General features: G+C 43.0%; 1 protein-coding gene across 1 annotated transcript in view; it reads right to left on the reverse strand.

Moving 5' to 3' along the window:
• The window catches only part of LRFN2 (leucine rich repeat and fibronectin type III domain containing 2), a 253,600-nt gene that overhangs the window by 168,809 nt on the left and 67,473 nt on the right, over positions 1 to 17,318 (reverse strand). The gene's annotated exons all lie outside the window — the stretch shown is intronic.

A 17,318-nucleotide genomic window follows, 5' to 3' on the forward strand; every position in this document is an offset into this window, starting at 1 on the left:
CTGTTTGATGAAAGATTCAGCAAAAAAGTGAAATTCAGTTCTGGGCAGAGGTCCCGCACAAGGACTACAGGCCCAGGCAAGGTCCTACACAAGGGCCATCCAATACAAGTCGTGAGCGAGTGTTATGCTGCCGTCTGTTCTTTGCCACAGTAGTGAGTGAAGGATCAGACGTTCTGGGTGAATATTGTCTCAAGGATGATGTGTGATTTGAGTGAGATCTCAACCTTGTTCTGGCCCTCTCTTCATGGGAGAATTACATTTCATAAAGACAAAAGACAGACGGTAAAGAAAAGGTGAAGGTAAAAGTAAAGGTAAGCCATGAAAACTGTCTACCAATATTGGAAAGTGGCCTTGATAGGAGTCAATTTGAGAAAAGGACAAAATAAATGAAATATCAGAGAATACATTTTACCATTGAGGTTTATGTGACTGTGGAATCATCTCCCATAGAAATGGATAAATCTGGCCCCATTCTTGAGTTATTTAAAACTGTATTTGATGAAAGGCTGAAAAATAAAATCAATAGATTCTAATGATGATTATTCTAATAACAGATTCTAAGGGAAGAAGGACCCAGTATGATAGTTTAACTTGACCTGCATGACACGGGTTGCAACACCTCCTCCATTAATTCTGCATCAGGCTGATCTTTGAGACCGAGCATTTCCACTAGCCAAATGCATAGTGAACAACTGCATTTTTCAGATGGAAGTTGGGTTGGAAGCTAAGGTAGCTAAGGCAACCAGATACGCCTTTCTCACTCTAATATCAATGCAGATGTTTGAAATCATTTGTAGGGAAAAAGAATACAACCATTTAAGTATATAACAATAGAAAATAGCAACTTCAGACACAAACACACACACACGTACACACACGCGTTTGTATAAAACCTCTATCCATGTGAATTTTGATCATCGATAGCAGGTTTTCTTTTAATAATGTTATAAATATTTCCATGCTTTGCCCTAGTAGGTCAGGGAAAGTTATTGTTAGCTGCTGGAGAGAGATTCTATGGTGTCAAAAAGTCCTTCATTCCATATTTTCTCTCTACAATACACACTTTTTAAAAAATCCACAAAGAGCCATCAGAATGGTAACATCACTAAGGCAAAATGTACAAGGAGGAAATATTGGCCTCAGTCCTGCAACTAGTTACCTGGATGGGGCCCCACTAAAACGAAGTGTCTGTCTGCAAGGATTTGCTAGCAATGTACAGACTTTCTGCTTTCTTCTCTGTATCATACCATATCCTCTAAGAAGGCTGTTCCCTTTACTTCAAATGAGCATCCAAGTTTTCAGACTCCGTATATCATACCTTGGCACAGTCACACATCAACAAGAAATGCTGAGAAAATAATATAATTTCTGGCGTATTTGAATGAATTAAGTGAAACTGCATTGTCTAAAAATCCAGTAAGCTTGGATATTGCCAGAACCACCACACTAGCAGCTACCTCCAACAGAGGCAAAAGAATGAGTTGGCAAAATACTCGTTCTTCAGGTGTTTTCATGCCCATTCTTCCAAATTCTCTTTCCCTCCCCCTCCTCCCCAACCTGCAATACAATTATCCTTGGAGGTTTTTAAGACTCAGCTAGAAAAAGCCTTGGCTGGGATGACCTAGTTGGGAATGGTCCTGCTTTGAGCAGGAGGTTGGACTAGATGACCTCCTGAGGTCCCTTCCAACCCTAATTTTCTACGATTCTGGGGACAAAATTATATTACTGTATCATTTAACTCCATAATAGTGGTGCCAGTTTAAATCATGTAGGAAATTAATAAATATTTTGACTGAATTTACATAAGGGCTCTTTTTTTCCTTCGGCACATTACTGGAACCAGGGAGGAATAGGTAATTAGTAGGAAACAACTGCATCTCGTATAATGGTATGCGGACCCAGAAGTGAGTATAAATATTTAGTTGAGATTATTTCTGTCCACAGGCCCAGGGTTAAACTGATTCCTATAACTGGGGCCAAGAATGATTCCCATCCACCTCCACATCTTACTGAGGGGTTTTCAGGGAGTCAGAAATCATATGTCTCTGGAGCATAATATTCCCTCTCCAGTCGGTGCTTTAACACTGAGGTGTGAGAGAAGCCTGTTCCCTCAATGTTTTTAATATCAGGGCTTTACAAGGCAATTCTGAAAAATAACCAAAATCAGACAGCAGCTGGTATTCAGAAGGACCTTTTGACTTCTGCTGGCTTTCCTGATGAATCCAGCTCTAAATACACAAGTTCATCACCTCCCAGATGCTCCAGGATTTAGCAAGAAAACCTTTAATCGAATGCCCAAGAGAGGCTTTGAAACCACTTATTAAAAACATATACATAAAAAGGTATTATGATTTCACTTTTTCCCTTTTTATACTTGCACATTGATCGATTTGTTGTACCAAGCTGGAGTTATTACTCTGATAATATTGTCAGGTGAACTGCATATACTTCTAGAACTCAGTGTGGACAAACACTCAACTAGGTCTCCTATGCTTACGATAAATGACCTGGCTTTTATGGCTATGAGGTAGGATCATACTCATAAGTAGAAGACTTTACATTTTTACATTTAAGATTGTTCCCTAGGCATATCCAGAAAGCAGCTGGATGTGTAGCTGTTGAAATACTCCACAGTACACTGCCCTCACGAAATTCCTGAGTAGAGATCTCTTGAGAATGCACTCACACACGATTTCTCAGCCAAAGAAACTGGATGAGCTCCAGATAAGCATCTGACCTCTTAGATGCCTATCTAAACCGAATGCCTGACCTACTCTAAGGTTCACTAGCAGCCAATTCTAATCCATTACTCTTCTGCCAAATTGCTAACCACACAAAGCAGCCTTTAGCCCACATCTGGCATTGTCTGCTACAATATTGCTGCTATGGGCACAGTTGTTCTTTGTGGTTTTTGATAAAGGTACCTCCTTTAACAAGCTTGGGAGGGGACATGGTCCAGTGCTCAGAGTTAGATTCAGGACTTCTCTGTTATATTCCCAGCTCTGCTACCATGTGCCAATAGCCACTGATTTTGGCTCTGTTTCAGGATGCTTAATTGTGATGCACTGAAGTGGTTAGATTTTCAGGCATGAAGACAATGAGAGCTCTGAAAACACAGACCTCTTGAAAACTGATTCTGAGTATCTCAGTTTGGTTTTTTAAAAACTATGGTACCCAAAAGCAGACTATATTTTTTTAACTTTTTGCCTGTAAATGCTGAGTGTGGCAGTTCCCTCACATGCACATATTTCACATTCATATATCAGAGTGCTCTGATATCCTCTGATAAAAGATACTCTTAGATGTTCAAAGCATCCTCATCACCACACTTAGTTTCTCAACAGTCAAGCCCACCCACCAGTCCCATTGTCTTTAGGTACTGTGTGGCCCATCTTTCAGGGGACTTGGTTGTTTGCATTCAGCTAGAGGCAGTTAAAAGCTTCTCTGCATGGTTTTATGCTGACACTGGATTAGACTGAGATGAACTGCTGAGAGCAACCTAGGAGAGGATAAAGCTTTTACATCTGCAGCTCTAGATTAAGCCCTATAAGATAGTACAGATCAGGGAGATGGTTGTATTGAGCAACAAAGGTGAATTTAGGAGCCTGGGCCACATGGAAAATGCTCTGCCATGCATTTATCTAAACACCACTGGAGAAAGAAAGGACTGTACCAGATGTCCTCTCAGTGATTAATTTGATTTGTTGATTGCATATATTAAATAAATGATGTAAATTAGCAACAACAACAACATTACCACCTGATGGATCACAAAACCAAAAACAAACAAACAAAAAACCCACCTATGGATCAATACTCAGACCCATGGGCTTGGGACAGACGTTACACATAAACAAGTTTAAGTGATGAGAAACTGGTTTCAACCTGTAAGAGAACAGACACTGAGTGCACATAAACCAGTTTCAAAATGGCCAAAATAGGTCTGAGATGAACCTGGTTGAATGTACTGTCAGAATTAACTGATTTGGCTCAAACTGATTTATGCAATGTCAGTCCCAGACCCTTCCTGGTATAACTAAAACCAGAGTCACTCAGCATGCTCTCTTCTCTGGGCTGGGCTCTCTGCTCCAGCCCAGAATGGATAGCTCTGCCCTTCTGCTCCCCAGCCAGACCAGGGACAGGCAGAGGTGGGGGCCTGGCTGGAGAGGGGTTTAATTCCCCCCTCCCTGTTCCACCAGCAGGGACCCAAGATGGGTCTACTGGGTGCTGTCCCCTTGCTGCTGCAGTGGCAGGCCAGTGTTGCCCCTGATGCAAAAGGGGCAGGGTGGAGGGTTATTCTCCCCTCTATTCCCACTGCCCCTGGGGGATGGCAGCTGGGTCTGCCCACCCTGGCAGTCACTGCTGCCACTCGCTCTGTGCTTGGGGCAGGATAAGTCCCCTCTGTCACACACCAGAGGGTGACGGGCAAGAGCGGGCTTATCCCACCACTTGCCCTGAACACAGAACAAGCAGCAGCAGCTGGATCTGCCCACCCCAGCCACTGTCACCGCCACCGAGCAGCCTCCTTTCCCTTCCACCAGATGCCAGAGGGAGGGGAAATAACCTCCATCCCTGCCCCCTACAAGGGAATATCTGCTTGTTACAAACTGGTTCACTGTCTGCAGCTTAGACTAACCTGCAAAGGTTTAATCAGTTCAGGCTCTGGCATTTTGCATGTCTGTCCCTAGTCATAATATAACTTTATATAGTGTCTATTTCTACAAAGAGATGCTATCACTGCACCGAGCAGCTTGAGAGCATCATCCTCATGTCTCTACACAACACAAATGCTACAAATCAACTGATGACAATTAACTCAGTCCCCTGGATGAGACCTGAACTATCTTTTCTGGAGCCCTTTGTATACACTCCCATGATCTCAGGGACAGCCATTAGCAGAGAGGCTTGCTTGCTTTCCTGCTGGTAATACAATCACTGCAAGCTCTGTTGATACACCCTTAAAATTCCAGCCGTTCTACAGAGAATGCCTTGCACCACAAAATACATTTAGAGATTCGTAGGTTTTACAGGCAAATGCTGGTTATCTACTCTGAACTCTTGTGTCAAGTGGAATTTTTATCTAAAAGATATTCTCTTTCCCCAGGTCAGACTCCGTCATTATCATAGCCAATCCTCATAGTCAAGAATGATCATTGTCCACGATTGCCTTATCTGTGGGTCTGAAGATGGCTGACAAGGCCAATCTAGGATCAACAGGTTCTACTGCAACTTGGGAGGGTGGGTGGCTCTAGATTCTTCATTTGGTCTGCGAAATGCTGTTTATGCTGCTCCCACTTTTCCATGTCCTGTTGTTGTCATAAGGTTTCAATGTACTTATCCTTACAACAGACTCCTCCTCCATTTGGGGCAGTCCTGGGTGATAGTCTCCCATGAGGTGATCTTGATGTTACATTTTTTCAAGCTGGCATTGAGGACATCCTAGAAGCACTTTCTCTGCCCTCCTTTTCAGCGTATGCCTTAACTGAGCTGTGAGAATAAAACTTGCTGTGAAATCAATATCTGGATAATGTGGCTGGCCCAGCAAAGTTGATGTCAGATGGCCACTGCCTCAATGCTCATGGCATTCACTTGTGAGAGGACACTAATGTTAGTGAGTTTATCTTCTCACTGGATTCAAAGGATCTTCCATAGGCAGCAATGATGATACTTCCCTAATGACTTGAGGTGTCTCCTATACATTGTCCACATCTTAGCTCCATATGGTAAGGTAGGGATCTTGAAAATCTATGAGCTTGATAATCTACAACTGCTTGATAATCTATGAGCTTGGTTTTGAATATGATGTCATGATCTTCAAATACCATTTTCTCAGACATCCAAAAACTGAACTTGCACATCTGACGCAATATTGGATTTCTTCATCCCTGTCAGCCTTTTGTCAGAGATGGCTTCCAAGATATGGGAAATACTCAACTTTCATTGTTCTCAGGTCTCACAAACATCTGAATTACTGAAGCTGGGGACTGCTTATTAAAAACTTATTGATGAGAGGGTTTGAGATGAACCTGGTTGAATGTAGTATCAGAATTAACCAATTTGGCTCAAACTGATTTATGCAATGTCTGTCCCAGACCCTTCCTGGTTTAACTAAAACCAGAGTCACTCAGCATGCTCTCTTCTCTGGTCTGGGCTCTCTGCTCCAGCCCAGCATGGCTGGCTCTGCCCCTCTGCTCCCCTTAGCTCTCTGAATGTTAAGAATCAATCCCTTTTTCTTGTATGCCTCAGTAAAGATGTTGATGACTGTCTGAAGATCTACTTCTGAGTAAGCACACACTACAGCAATATCAGTGTACTGGAGCTCAATGACTGAGGTCAAGGTAATTTTGGTTTTGGCTAGGAGTTGGCTGAGATTAAACATTCATTCGGTAGTTTAGCTCCACTCCAACTAGAAGCTTGTTGGAGGTCAGATGTAGAGTTACAGTAAGGAATATCAAGAAGAATATTGGTGCAATGATGCAGCCTTGCTTAACTCTAGTCTTAAGCTCAAAGGGAACTGAGAACCACCACTTGTATATCATCATGGAGAAGATGAGAATGGTGATTAATTTCATAGGCATCAATCCATACCTCAGAAGGGTCTTCCACCATGTTCTCAGTTGACAGAGTCTAAGGCTTTTATGAGGTGAAAGAAAACCATACAGAGAGGTTTATTTTGTTCCCAGTATTTTTTCTGCAGCTGGCAAGCAGTCAAGATCACATTGGCTGTGCCTCTTGATGGCCTAAACCCACACTGAGATTCCAGGAGTTGCTCTTCAGCAAGTGGAGGAAGATGGTTCAGGAGGGTTATTGTAATGTTCTTTCCTGTGGTGTACAGCAAGGCATTCCCTCTGTAATTTCTACAGTTGAACTTGTCTCCCTTGTTGACAATTGTTACACCTGAAGTCATCCCTGAGGTCATCTGGGATTTTCTCATCATCCCAGATCCTTAAGAGGAGGGCATGGATCTGTGATGTAAGCCCCACTCCCTGCAGCTTGAAGATTCTGGCAGGGATTCCATCTGGTTCCGATGCCTTGTTCTTCTTTATCTGCCTGATGACTTTCCTCACCTTGTCAAGGGTTGGAGTGATTCCAAAATCATCTCTGACTGGTTGTTGCAGGATGGAGCTGAGAACACTCCTGTCAACAACAGAGTCTCAGTAGAGAAGGCCTTCAAAATCTCTTCCAACTGGCACTGATGGTCCCCTTTCCTTGATCAGATCTCCTCCATCCTTAGGTATCAAGGAGGTTGGGTCCCTGAGTGCTCAGACCATAGACAGCTTTAGTAGTATTATAAAAATGTGCATATTGTGGGTGTCTGAAATGTTCAATCTCCTTCATCTTGTCTTCCTACCTTCTGTTCTTCATATCATAGGCCCTCCTTTAGACCTTTGCTTTGGCTTGTTGATGATTCAATTTATGGACATGATTTTTCCAGATTTTCCCTGGGTTTAGATGGATCTCCTCATGTTAACTTAACTCACTTTTCTTTTTTTATATATATATATATTTCTAGTCCCAGCAAAAAAAGGAAAATGAGGGGCATGCAATTATTTTCCTCTATAGAAAGTGCTTTAACTTACACCCCCCCATGCTCAATTCTAACCCCTTCTCCCCCCAAACCCCAACACTGCTCTTTATTCTCCTGAAGAGTTTGTAATATTGGTATGAGGAAGCAACCATAAAGTATGTTCATCCACTTGTAGCATACCATCTTGTGTAGGATGCTGAGGGACTGATATGACCAAGAGTCTGGTGTGGTCCCTCCATCTTTAAAGGCACCATGACAGTGCTATTATGGGAAATCAGATCTCATTTTACACTCTGATTCCTGCAACTGTCAGGAAAGAAGCTGTGCCTTTTAACTCCACTTCTACAACATTACACAACTACCCAAGTATATTATGAATGGCTATCATGTTCTTCTGCAGCATCAGGTACCGGCTGCTGGTAGAGGCATGGGTCTACAGGTGATGGACCTGTGATGGATCTAATTGGGTGCAATATATCCTATGATAATTCAAACATACCTGTTCCTTCTTGCTAAGCCTCTTCATTTCTCTCCCTCTGATTTTGACTTCAGGGCCAAGAAACTTTCATTATTCTGCTATGTGAAACCTTATGCCATCTATGCTATTAGCTGCCTTGTAGTATTTAACCTGAAAGATCATGTTGGAATGAAATACTTGGTTCTCCATGGCACTCCACCAGTTTTACAACCAGAGTAATAATGGAGTTACATAGGTGTAAAATCAGAGTGATTCAGTGATGAACTGGGTCTATGGCTTATGTGCAAGGCTACACAAAATAAAACTGTATTGTAAAAATGGATACACAGTCACGCTCTATAGGAAACCAAGTCAACAAAGTACACCAAGGGAAATAAGCTATACCAATCATGATCATCATCATTATTAACAAGCATTCTATGGCTACTTCCCTAAAAGCTGGGCTAACAGCTTCTTAGTTAATCCACTTCCTATGTTAATAATGCTGAAGAAATCCCCCTGGCTCCCTAACCTGCAAAACACATGAGCATATGATGCTAACTAATGAGCCTTCTGCACACTTCACCAGCTTTCTGAAGAGCACAGTGTGGTGACAGTAATAAATTTAAATTCAATGTGAGGTCTTTTTCCTAGATTAGCTGTCTGCTTGCAACATTGTGTGTGTCATACAGGGCCAGGAAAGTCACAATTTGGGATGGGTAGTGGAGTTCCATATAGCTGAGTCAGTCTGTAGGAAATAACTGACTAGTATCAATTAGGAGTTGGGTAAGTGGGAACCTAGCATACCCAGTCCAAATAGCCTCAAATGCCTAACAGCCCTAGTCCTGTGGAACTGTGAAGCTGAGCCCAGAACATTTTGGGACCACCACAGCAATGAAGGCAGTAAGTTCTTGTTGTTCTATGTGAACTGGTGTATGAAGAGGTGACATACTGTTCATTGAATAAATAGTGAATTTGGGCTGATGTCACATGTTCAATTTACAACTTACTAAGTGCAGTTAAAACATGACAGGTGCATGCTCAAACAGTTTATCATGTGCCAAGTGCCCTACTGGCATTGCAAAGTTGTTTGCTTTCAGGCAAGGGGTATATTCTAACACATAATAACTTTAATGCATCATGACATTTTGATGATTTACAACTGTTGCAAGTGAATGTGTGACAAGGCACTTGGATAATGAGAGACTGCAACAATTGTATTTTTATGGGGACATGACCAAGGATAGGTGAACTACAAAACTTGCAGATGTTCATATTTCAGGTAAGCCTTCAAATATTTGTTAAATCTTCAAACCAAAATTCAAGGGGACACCCCACAAGATGGACTTCTTCACGTATTTTTTCAACTTTGCAGTTCCTCACACGACTGGTAACCCATCAATGAGTTTTTCTGGGCATATTCTATGATCTACCCCTAGCCATATTCTAGCATGTGCAGTCACATTAAAAATAACTGAAAAATGTCTATAAGTGATGTGGGCTTGAACTTTGAACAAGCCTGACCGTTTGTGGGAGACTGGAGCTAGGCTTCTGGTGTGTGCCCTCTCCAAGCGTTATTTCTTTAAAATTGCTTTTTTCAGCCCACGCTATGACCCAATGCAGACAACAACTAGTAGCAGTGAGCCTTGCTTACAATAAGGATTTGACAGCTCAGATTTCTTTAGATTTTACCTTTTAGCATTCTGCATGCTAATGCCCCCCACACTGCAAAACAAGAGAAATGTCGAGAACTGCAGAATGTCGGTTTCTGAATGCTAACAACAACAATAACAACATGTAAATGAAGCCAAGAACACTATCGCTGCCTGAAACCTGAACCTCTAGCTGTGTCCATGCACAAAATAGAAGAGCCTTATTTCCATTATCACTTCAATCAGATGTTTACAGCAGGATTATTCCTTTCCCAGTGGACCATGGAAAAGATCAAAATCAAATGAACACTGGAAAAGTTGAGAGACTCAATTTGCAAGCAGATTTTTCTTTTCTTTTCTTTTTTTTCCTTCTAGCTGGTTGACATTTCCAAGTAATTCTTAGGTATTTTTCTTTCAAAACAACCCCCCTCCCCATTAAGTAAATTAATGCCAGGAGCTCAGCCCTTGCATGCAACCTTTGCTACTGTGCTGATGAGCATTATAAAGAACATACACAGATAGACAAGTATAATAACAGGTCAGTACATTCAATCAGTGCTCATGATTGTTAATAGAAATAATAATATTGAACTCTAAATAGTGCTTTTTTTCCATATGTCTTGAAGTCCCTTACAAAAGAAAGAACCAGTAAGTGAAGTGTCATTACTAAGACAATGAAAAACATTCCAATTACAGTTTTCAAAGGAAAATTAGGGCATTTGACTAATTTTTTCCACAAAAAATGTTTCTTTTTGTGAAATTCAGACTTTTTACAAAAAGAAAAAATAATGTCATTCAAGAGCTAAAAAAAATGAAATATTTTGGTCAAGAAGCTGAGAGATCTTGATCTAGAAATATTACCATGGTGTATCCTATACTGTAGATATCTGTTCTGTGGTCTGTATTTCCCAGTTTAATCCTAGATCCCATGATGCACTTTGTCAGGGGCATCTATGGAACTCTGCATTTCCCCATCAAGACTGATGGCATCATGGAAGATAAAATCCAGCAAAGGAGTCCAGCCTACAGAGAAGATGGACTAAGCCCCATCGACTAAGCCCTTTATGCCATTATAGAAACTGAGGGGTTTTTCAGCCAAAATAATTCGGCTGAAATGTTTCAGTTTTTATTTTCTTTCCCCACAAAAGTCAAAATTTGCTATTTTCTGACAGGCTTTAATCATTACTCCCATGGGAAACTTAGTCACTTACAGATGTGGGGGGAACCTCCCTTCCCCAGCACTTTAAGCTCAGTGTGCCCCCATGCCAAGCACAGCTTTAGATCAGCTTTTGAATCAGCTTTAGATAAAAATGCCAAAAAGCCCTGCTGAAGTGCCCAATCTATACAGATGCTGCAGAGCTGGGTTGAACTAATGTGCTGCCTCTTCTGGTAAAACACTGTTTCGTTTTGTTCTTTCATGACTGTCGGTCCTTAAGAAATTAAATTACTTTTCTACAGTCACACTGTGATTCAGTATCCAAGGCAAGAGGAGAGCCCACACCCCCTGCTTCCCAATACAGTGCCGCATAGCATATAATCCTACGGAGCCAGTATGTACAGCTGAGCAGTCCAATAAGCACAGCTCCGGCACTCATGAATTCTAGAAAATAAAGCCTGGTTTAAACTTATCATTTTTAAATCAGTATAATAATGCCAGCAAAACATATACTGGGTATATTTTTGCTGACTTGCTAATACCAACAAACTTTTTGCGTAGACAGAGTTATACCAGTATAAGGCACTTTCTGCATACACATCTTATTTCATTTTACTGAACCAGAGTACACTTTCCTGGCATAGTCACTTCTGTATCAGCTTCAATGTTGCTAGACTAGGTATGGGTTTCTGCCACTTAAATTATATCAGCACAACTAAATGTCACATTTCTCTGGATGTTGGTGAAGCCTAATACACATCTCTAGGCTAAGTCATTATTTCAATGAAGGCAATAACAAATCCCACTGACTTCATTCAAAGCTACAGTCATATTTTGCATTCACACTTAATAACACTTTACATGCACCACATGGACTCCACTCTTGAATCTAATCATGTTACCAGAGGGTTGAACCAAAGTCAAAGTTACATCTATGATCCATTTCACACTACAACCAGGTTCTCTACTCATTCACTTGAGGGAAAATACACACTCATTCCACTAGATTTATACTGGTGTAACAGAGATCAGATACAGACCCAAGGAATTAATCTGCAGTGAGGTCTCTGGGTGAGAAAATAAAAAATAACCAGAACTAATTTAATGCTCTTGAAGCATGTTTAAAATTACATTTGGAACTTTATATTTAGAGGAACATTGTGATCCTGCTGAATGTAAACGCAATTGTAAATCTGACATAGTTTGCTATTCTTTTACACACATATGTCAGTTTTCCATGCAATGTCATGGCAATGGAATTGAAGACTGTCACAGGATGCTGGTCCCCTGCTGCTATGTAAATGCAGAGGGAAAGCTAAATTGGATTATCTTCATAGCATGAGGCATTGATCCTATAACAATGTTTTGTTATGATGATTAAGTTTCCCATATGCCGAGTGACTGATGTATGCTTCACCATCACTGTCTCTGAATGATATTGCTAGTACAATAGAGAAAGAGCTGCTCCTACCACCGTAATGGGAGCTGTCTAGGCTGCATTCACAGTCTAGTCAGTGGGCCTAGAGCTAGATCCAATAAAGGACTCAGGCACCCATAAGCTAGGTATGGCAATGCCTTTCACACATATGACTCTCCTGTGGAGTCTAAACAGCCATCCCTCTCTCCAGAGCCTAGGTTTCTGAAGCATGGCTGCAAGAAGGTACTTCAATCCACTCAGAACAGAGCACACAGAATCCTGCCTACATCAGTTCTTTTACAAAACTGAGCAGGGCTCACTGGCTACATCTACACGGGACACTGACTGCACAGTCGTTACTGCACAGTTATTTAGTACTTGCATAAACAAGCACTAAATGACTGCACAATAATTGGCGTTACTGCATAGTAGCATTGCCCAACAGTTTTTAGGTGACACTGACTGTGCAGTAGCATCGTATTATACTTCCTGCCACACAACGCTACTGTGCAGTAGTAATGAGCTACTGTGCAGTCAATGTCTCCGTAGGCACGGCCACTATTTTAAAGCAAAGTGCCCCAGTGATTACCGTACTTTTCAAAGATGTGGGCAACCTGGATTCAATGGGCTTATCACCTGGAGGTTCAAATACATATTTCCTGTCTCCTGAAAGAATGCCCTAACCACCAGGCTATAGCCTAGGAGAAGTCACCTTCCATCCCTCCCATAGAATCTAGGCCAGTGGGCAAAGACTATAAAACTTCATGGGGCCAGAACAATATGCATGGAGTACCATGAATTGTAACCTAGTGATTTAGGCACTGACAGGGGTTCCCTTTCAATTTAGGAAATTCAGGGGTTCCTGACTCCTGGGTTCTGGTTTCTACTCCCACAATTATTTCAGGATGTGTGTGTATGTGTTTAAACAATCTAGTGGTACTTTAATGGAAATGTGTAAATAGATTAATCTCCATCCTTCCAAGTCCAACTTCTGAGTGCATGAAGATCACAGGGCCCCTGGCCACAACCCAGGTCTTCATGCCATGCCTTACCATGTGCCCCCCAACACACACCACAGGAGTCCCTCCCCCACCCCCTTCCATCATGTCAGTATGTCCATGCTTTGCACACCATGCCATGTGGTCCCTTGCACTGCACCACTTGATAGGTGACCCCCAGGCATCTCTCACTATACCATGTATAGTGAGACCTGCAGGCATCTCTCACTATACCATGCCTATGATCCTGCACTACACCACTCAGGGTCCTCGAGACTCTCCTTGCCACCTGGCTAAAGCCTCCCTTGGCCTTGACCCTGGAGGTGGGGGCAGACAGCAGAAGCTAAAGAAGGGAGTGGGAGCCTGCACACTCCAGAGGCAGCAGCAGCTGGAGTGATGCAGGGAACAGTACACATATGGCCGATAGATAGGCTGCTAGTTGGACAGCCCTGGCTTGTTGAGCTAGTATCATTCCGCTGTTCACTTGCATATACAACAGTGTGACAAATCTATGCAGGATTTTATTGCTTGCTTAATGGTTTCCCATGTATGTTGCTACCTGCCAGTCAGATTAGATGGAACAGATCCCATGAGATGTAGTACAGACTGTAGCTCTTCTTTTATTATCCTTTTAAATACTAATCATCATTTTGAGCACAACTGCACAGTTGTTATTGTTGCAAGTTGGTGCTGCCAAATCTAGGAAAGCAGCTATTCCATATTTATTCCATAAGATGTGTGTGCTTACCGCCAAACAACAGACAATCTGTGGCTGCATCCAGATCCTAATCTGTGACAGCAGCCGCCGCCCTGAAGAAGTTTTGGCTTTAGGTCAGTACATTGTGGCTGGGCAGACATGGGAGCAGCTCCAAACTGTAAATCAGTATTTCTGAGCTAGGGAGATGAGCAGCAATTGGTGGGAGTGAATTGTTATGGCCATTTCGGACAACAAACAGTTGTGGGTAAACTTTGACATGTCCAGGGGCAGCTTCATGGAGACATGCACTGAGCTTGCCCCATGCACACAGCATCAAAATGGCAATAAAGGCAATCCTATCCATCGAGAAGCACACTGCCATCACTATATGGGAATGCACAACCACAAACAACCTCCAGTCCACAGCAAACCATTTCAGTATGGGCAAGTTGAGGGCTGGAGATGCAGTGCAAGAGATGTGTCTAATGATTTGTATGATGGTCCCATACATCATAAGCCTTGGTTGTGGATGTATTTGCTACCCTAGGGTTCTCCAACTGTGTTCAAAACATCAACAGCACACACAGTGACATGCTTTCTTCTGTGCCTATGCTGTGAATTCATCAAGTGGAAAGACTCCTTCTTGATCATGCTTCAGACAGCTGTGAACCACAACAGCTGTTCCATAAGCATGAATGCTGGTTGATCAGGAGGGGTAACAATGCCAAAATATTTAGGATTTCCCTCCTCCCTGAGCTGACAGAGCAGAGATAATTTGCCTTTAGACTTCCTGACATTGAGGTGGAGGAACTATACCTCCACTACTAATTGGGAACCCTAGCTGATGATGCCCAGAAGGAACTGTTTAACCACCAGCTCAGCAGCTGCATGATGGCTGTAGATGGGCTTTCAGGCATCTCAAGGACATGCATGGATGCCAGTAAGTGTAACAGGCCCTGGTTTGTGGTCTGCATGAATGCTACACAACATGGGTAAGGCCTATGCTAATTGAGGCAGAGCAGCCACTGTATCCTACAGATGCTATGCCTGCAAATTCTCTGATGGAGGCAAGTTGTCTGGAACTGAGTGCAAGATGCACAAGTTAGGCTCTTTTCCAGACTCTGGGTTAAGAGTGGTGAATCATAGAACGATACCATCATCTGAACTCATACTCTCATGTGGCTGTCTTCAGCACAGGCAAGGGACATCGGGAGAGGGGAGTAAATGTTCAGCCAGGTGCTGAGCTGTCCTCCCAAGGTTGTGCGGGTAAGGAGACGGCAGGGAGGTGGTGAGAGCTTAGGCTGTGCAAGACTGTGAGCACTACCTGGACCTGGATGAAGGGAGGGGAAGGAAGATAAACAGGGAAAGACAAATTGCTTTGCCTGGGTGGGAACAGCTCCTCCCTATCCATTTTGTGTGCCACTGTCATAATCCTGACAACAGGCAGAATTTTTATTAAGCAGAACAACAGAAATGTGAAAAGGGGAGGGTAGCCAGACAGATACACAAATGTAACAAAGTAAACATGCAACATTAAAGAAAAAGCAGTAACCCTAACAATGCTTTTAATGAAACCCATCACTGCTTGGTGAAGAACATGCCTCAGGCCTAGCATGGCTGCAGCGTATGCACGCTGCACATGCATATAGCATATCCCCATGTGACAGTGTTCACCACTGGAGTATTTATTGTTCAGGTCATAGGTTCTCCCTGTTTGATAGCTGTGGGGTGCTTGTTTTTGCTCCTGCTGTGGGGGGACTCCTGTGGGACATGCTGGTAGTGTGTGCACACCCAGGGCCTACTGGACAGGCTCAGTTGTGTATTAAATTGCAAGGCGACACAGAGAGCCCAAATGATGCCCTCTGCCTGAAAGTTCAAGGCAGACACTAGGTGATTTATGGATTCCTGCTCAACCTTGGTAGACTTTCTGAGCATCTTGTGTGCATGCTGAGCCATGGCTACATAGCACCCCCTGGCCACTGCATGACACTTGATATACCATGTAGTGAGCCTCACAGTTGTGGTTCACTCCTTGATCCTATGACTGACTATGGCTAACCACTGACAGTGGTAAATTAACTTTTCTTCCTTCTGTTGCCTATCCTCCATGACCTAAGTGTGGCCTCCACCAAAGTAGTCAACATGTCCATCTTTGCAGTCTTCCAAAAAGAGGAAGTTTGCTGGGCACCAGTCTCTGACCACATTCTTGGGCTATTTTCTACTCACTGCCATTTGAAGGTGTCCGGCACAAAAGCATAGAAAGATGAACGGGAGTTAATTGTTTTCCTTGCTGGTGCTATGATAACACGAAAAACATCCCCCAAAAAGTTATAACTTGAAAGGCCATCAGGCCACAAAAGAAGCTCATTCATTTTGAAGACTCTCAACATGGTAAAGTCACTCTTTCCTGTTCTCCATAGGGACGTGGATGGGGGTCATGCTTGGGCAGCCACAAGGTGAACAGACATGGGATGCATCAAGGACCAATTGAGTACAGCCAGGGCCTCTCACTCCCATGGGGGCTGTGAAACACAGTGGGCTAGCTGTAAGGAAGTGGGGCAGTTTGATCAGTTGCCCTAGGGTCCCCTATTTCCCCTTGTCTATAACTTCAGGACACCAGCACCCTGACCAATACCACCCTGTTCCATCTGACCCCACAGAAGAGGTAACCCCTGTTCTTTGCTGCTCAAGGCAAGTAAGTAGCCTTTGCTTGCTTCTTACTGCAAGAGATGGTGGTCCCCGATAACTTTGACTAGTGGAAACAGCAGACATGCTAAAAAGTATATCCCTAGAATATCAGGGAATACCTAATGGTGTACCTCACTATGACCACTTTGCATGGTCTGATGGAGATGTTATGAGGGGTGCGATTTATCCATCTCTAGATAGCCATCAGCAAATAACTCAATGGCTACACACAGGTGTGTACTGCACCACTCAAAACTCATGACTCAAGAATGTGACAGAAATAAACATCCCCCTCCCCAGCCTGCTCTAGCCTCGCGGGGAATCAGCAGAACCCACAACCATATAAGCTCTATGAGGTATGTTGAAGGACTGGGGGAGGAGGCAAAAACCTTTTAAGGGTGGGAGGTTTGCTTCTACTTTTTCCTTGACATGGACTCAGGGCTCCCACCCAACCCTGTGACCCATCTTTGCCTGCTGTGAAACGGCCCTGGACATCATAAACCAAGTTAGCCAAGATGGGGAACCAAAGGGAGCTCAGACTGACTTTTGGGACCAGCTTCAACATTTAGAAGTCAGGGACAGTGCAACCAATGTTGTGGCTGATACAGAGGAACGTAGTGCAGACTAATAAGGCAGGTCAAACGACCAAGGGACTGACCTCACTATTTAAAAAGCTGCCTATTTTCTTCTTTCCCTGCTCACTGGCTTGCAGTGCATTGCTTGTA

The sequence above is a fragment of the Crocodylus siamensis genome, chromosome 1 (assembly GCF_052110815.1).
Source record: "Crocodylus siamensis isolate JL-2025a chromosome 1, ASM5211081v1, whole genome shotgun sequence".
Lineage (NCBI taxonomy): Eukaryota > Metazoa > Chordata > Crocodylia > Crocodylidae > Crocodylus > Crocodylus siamensis.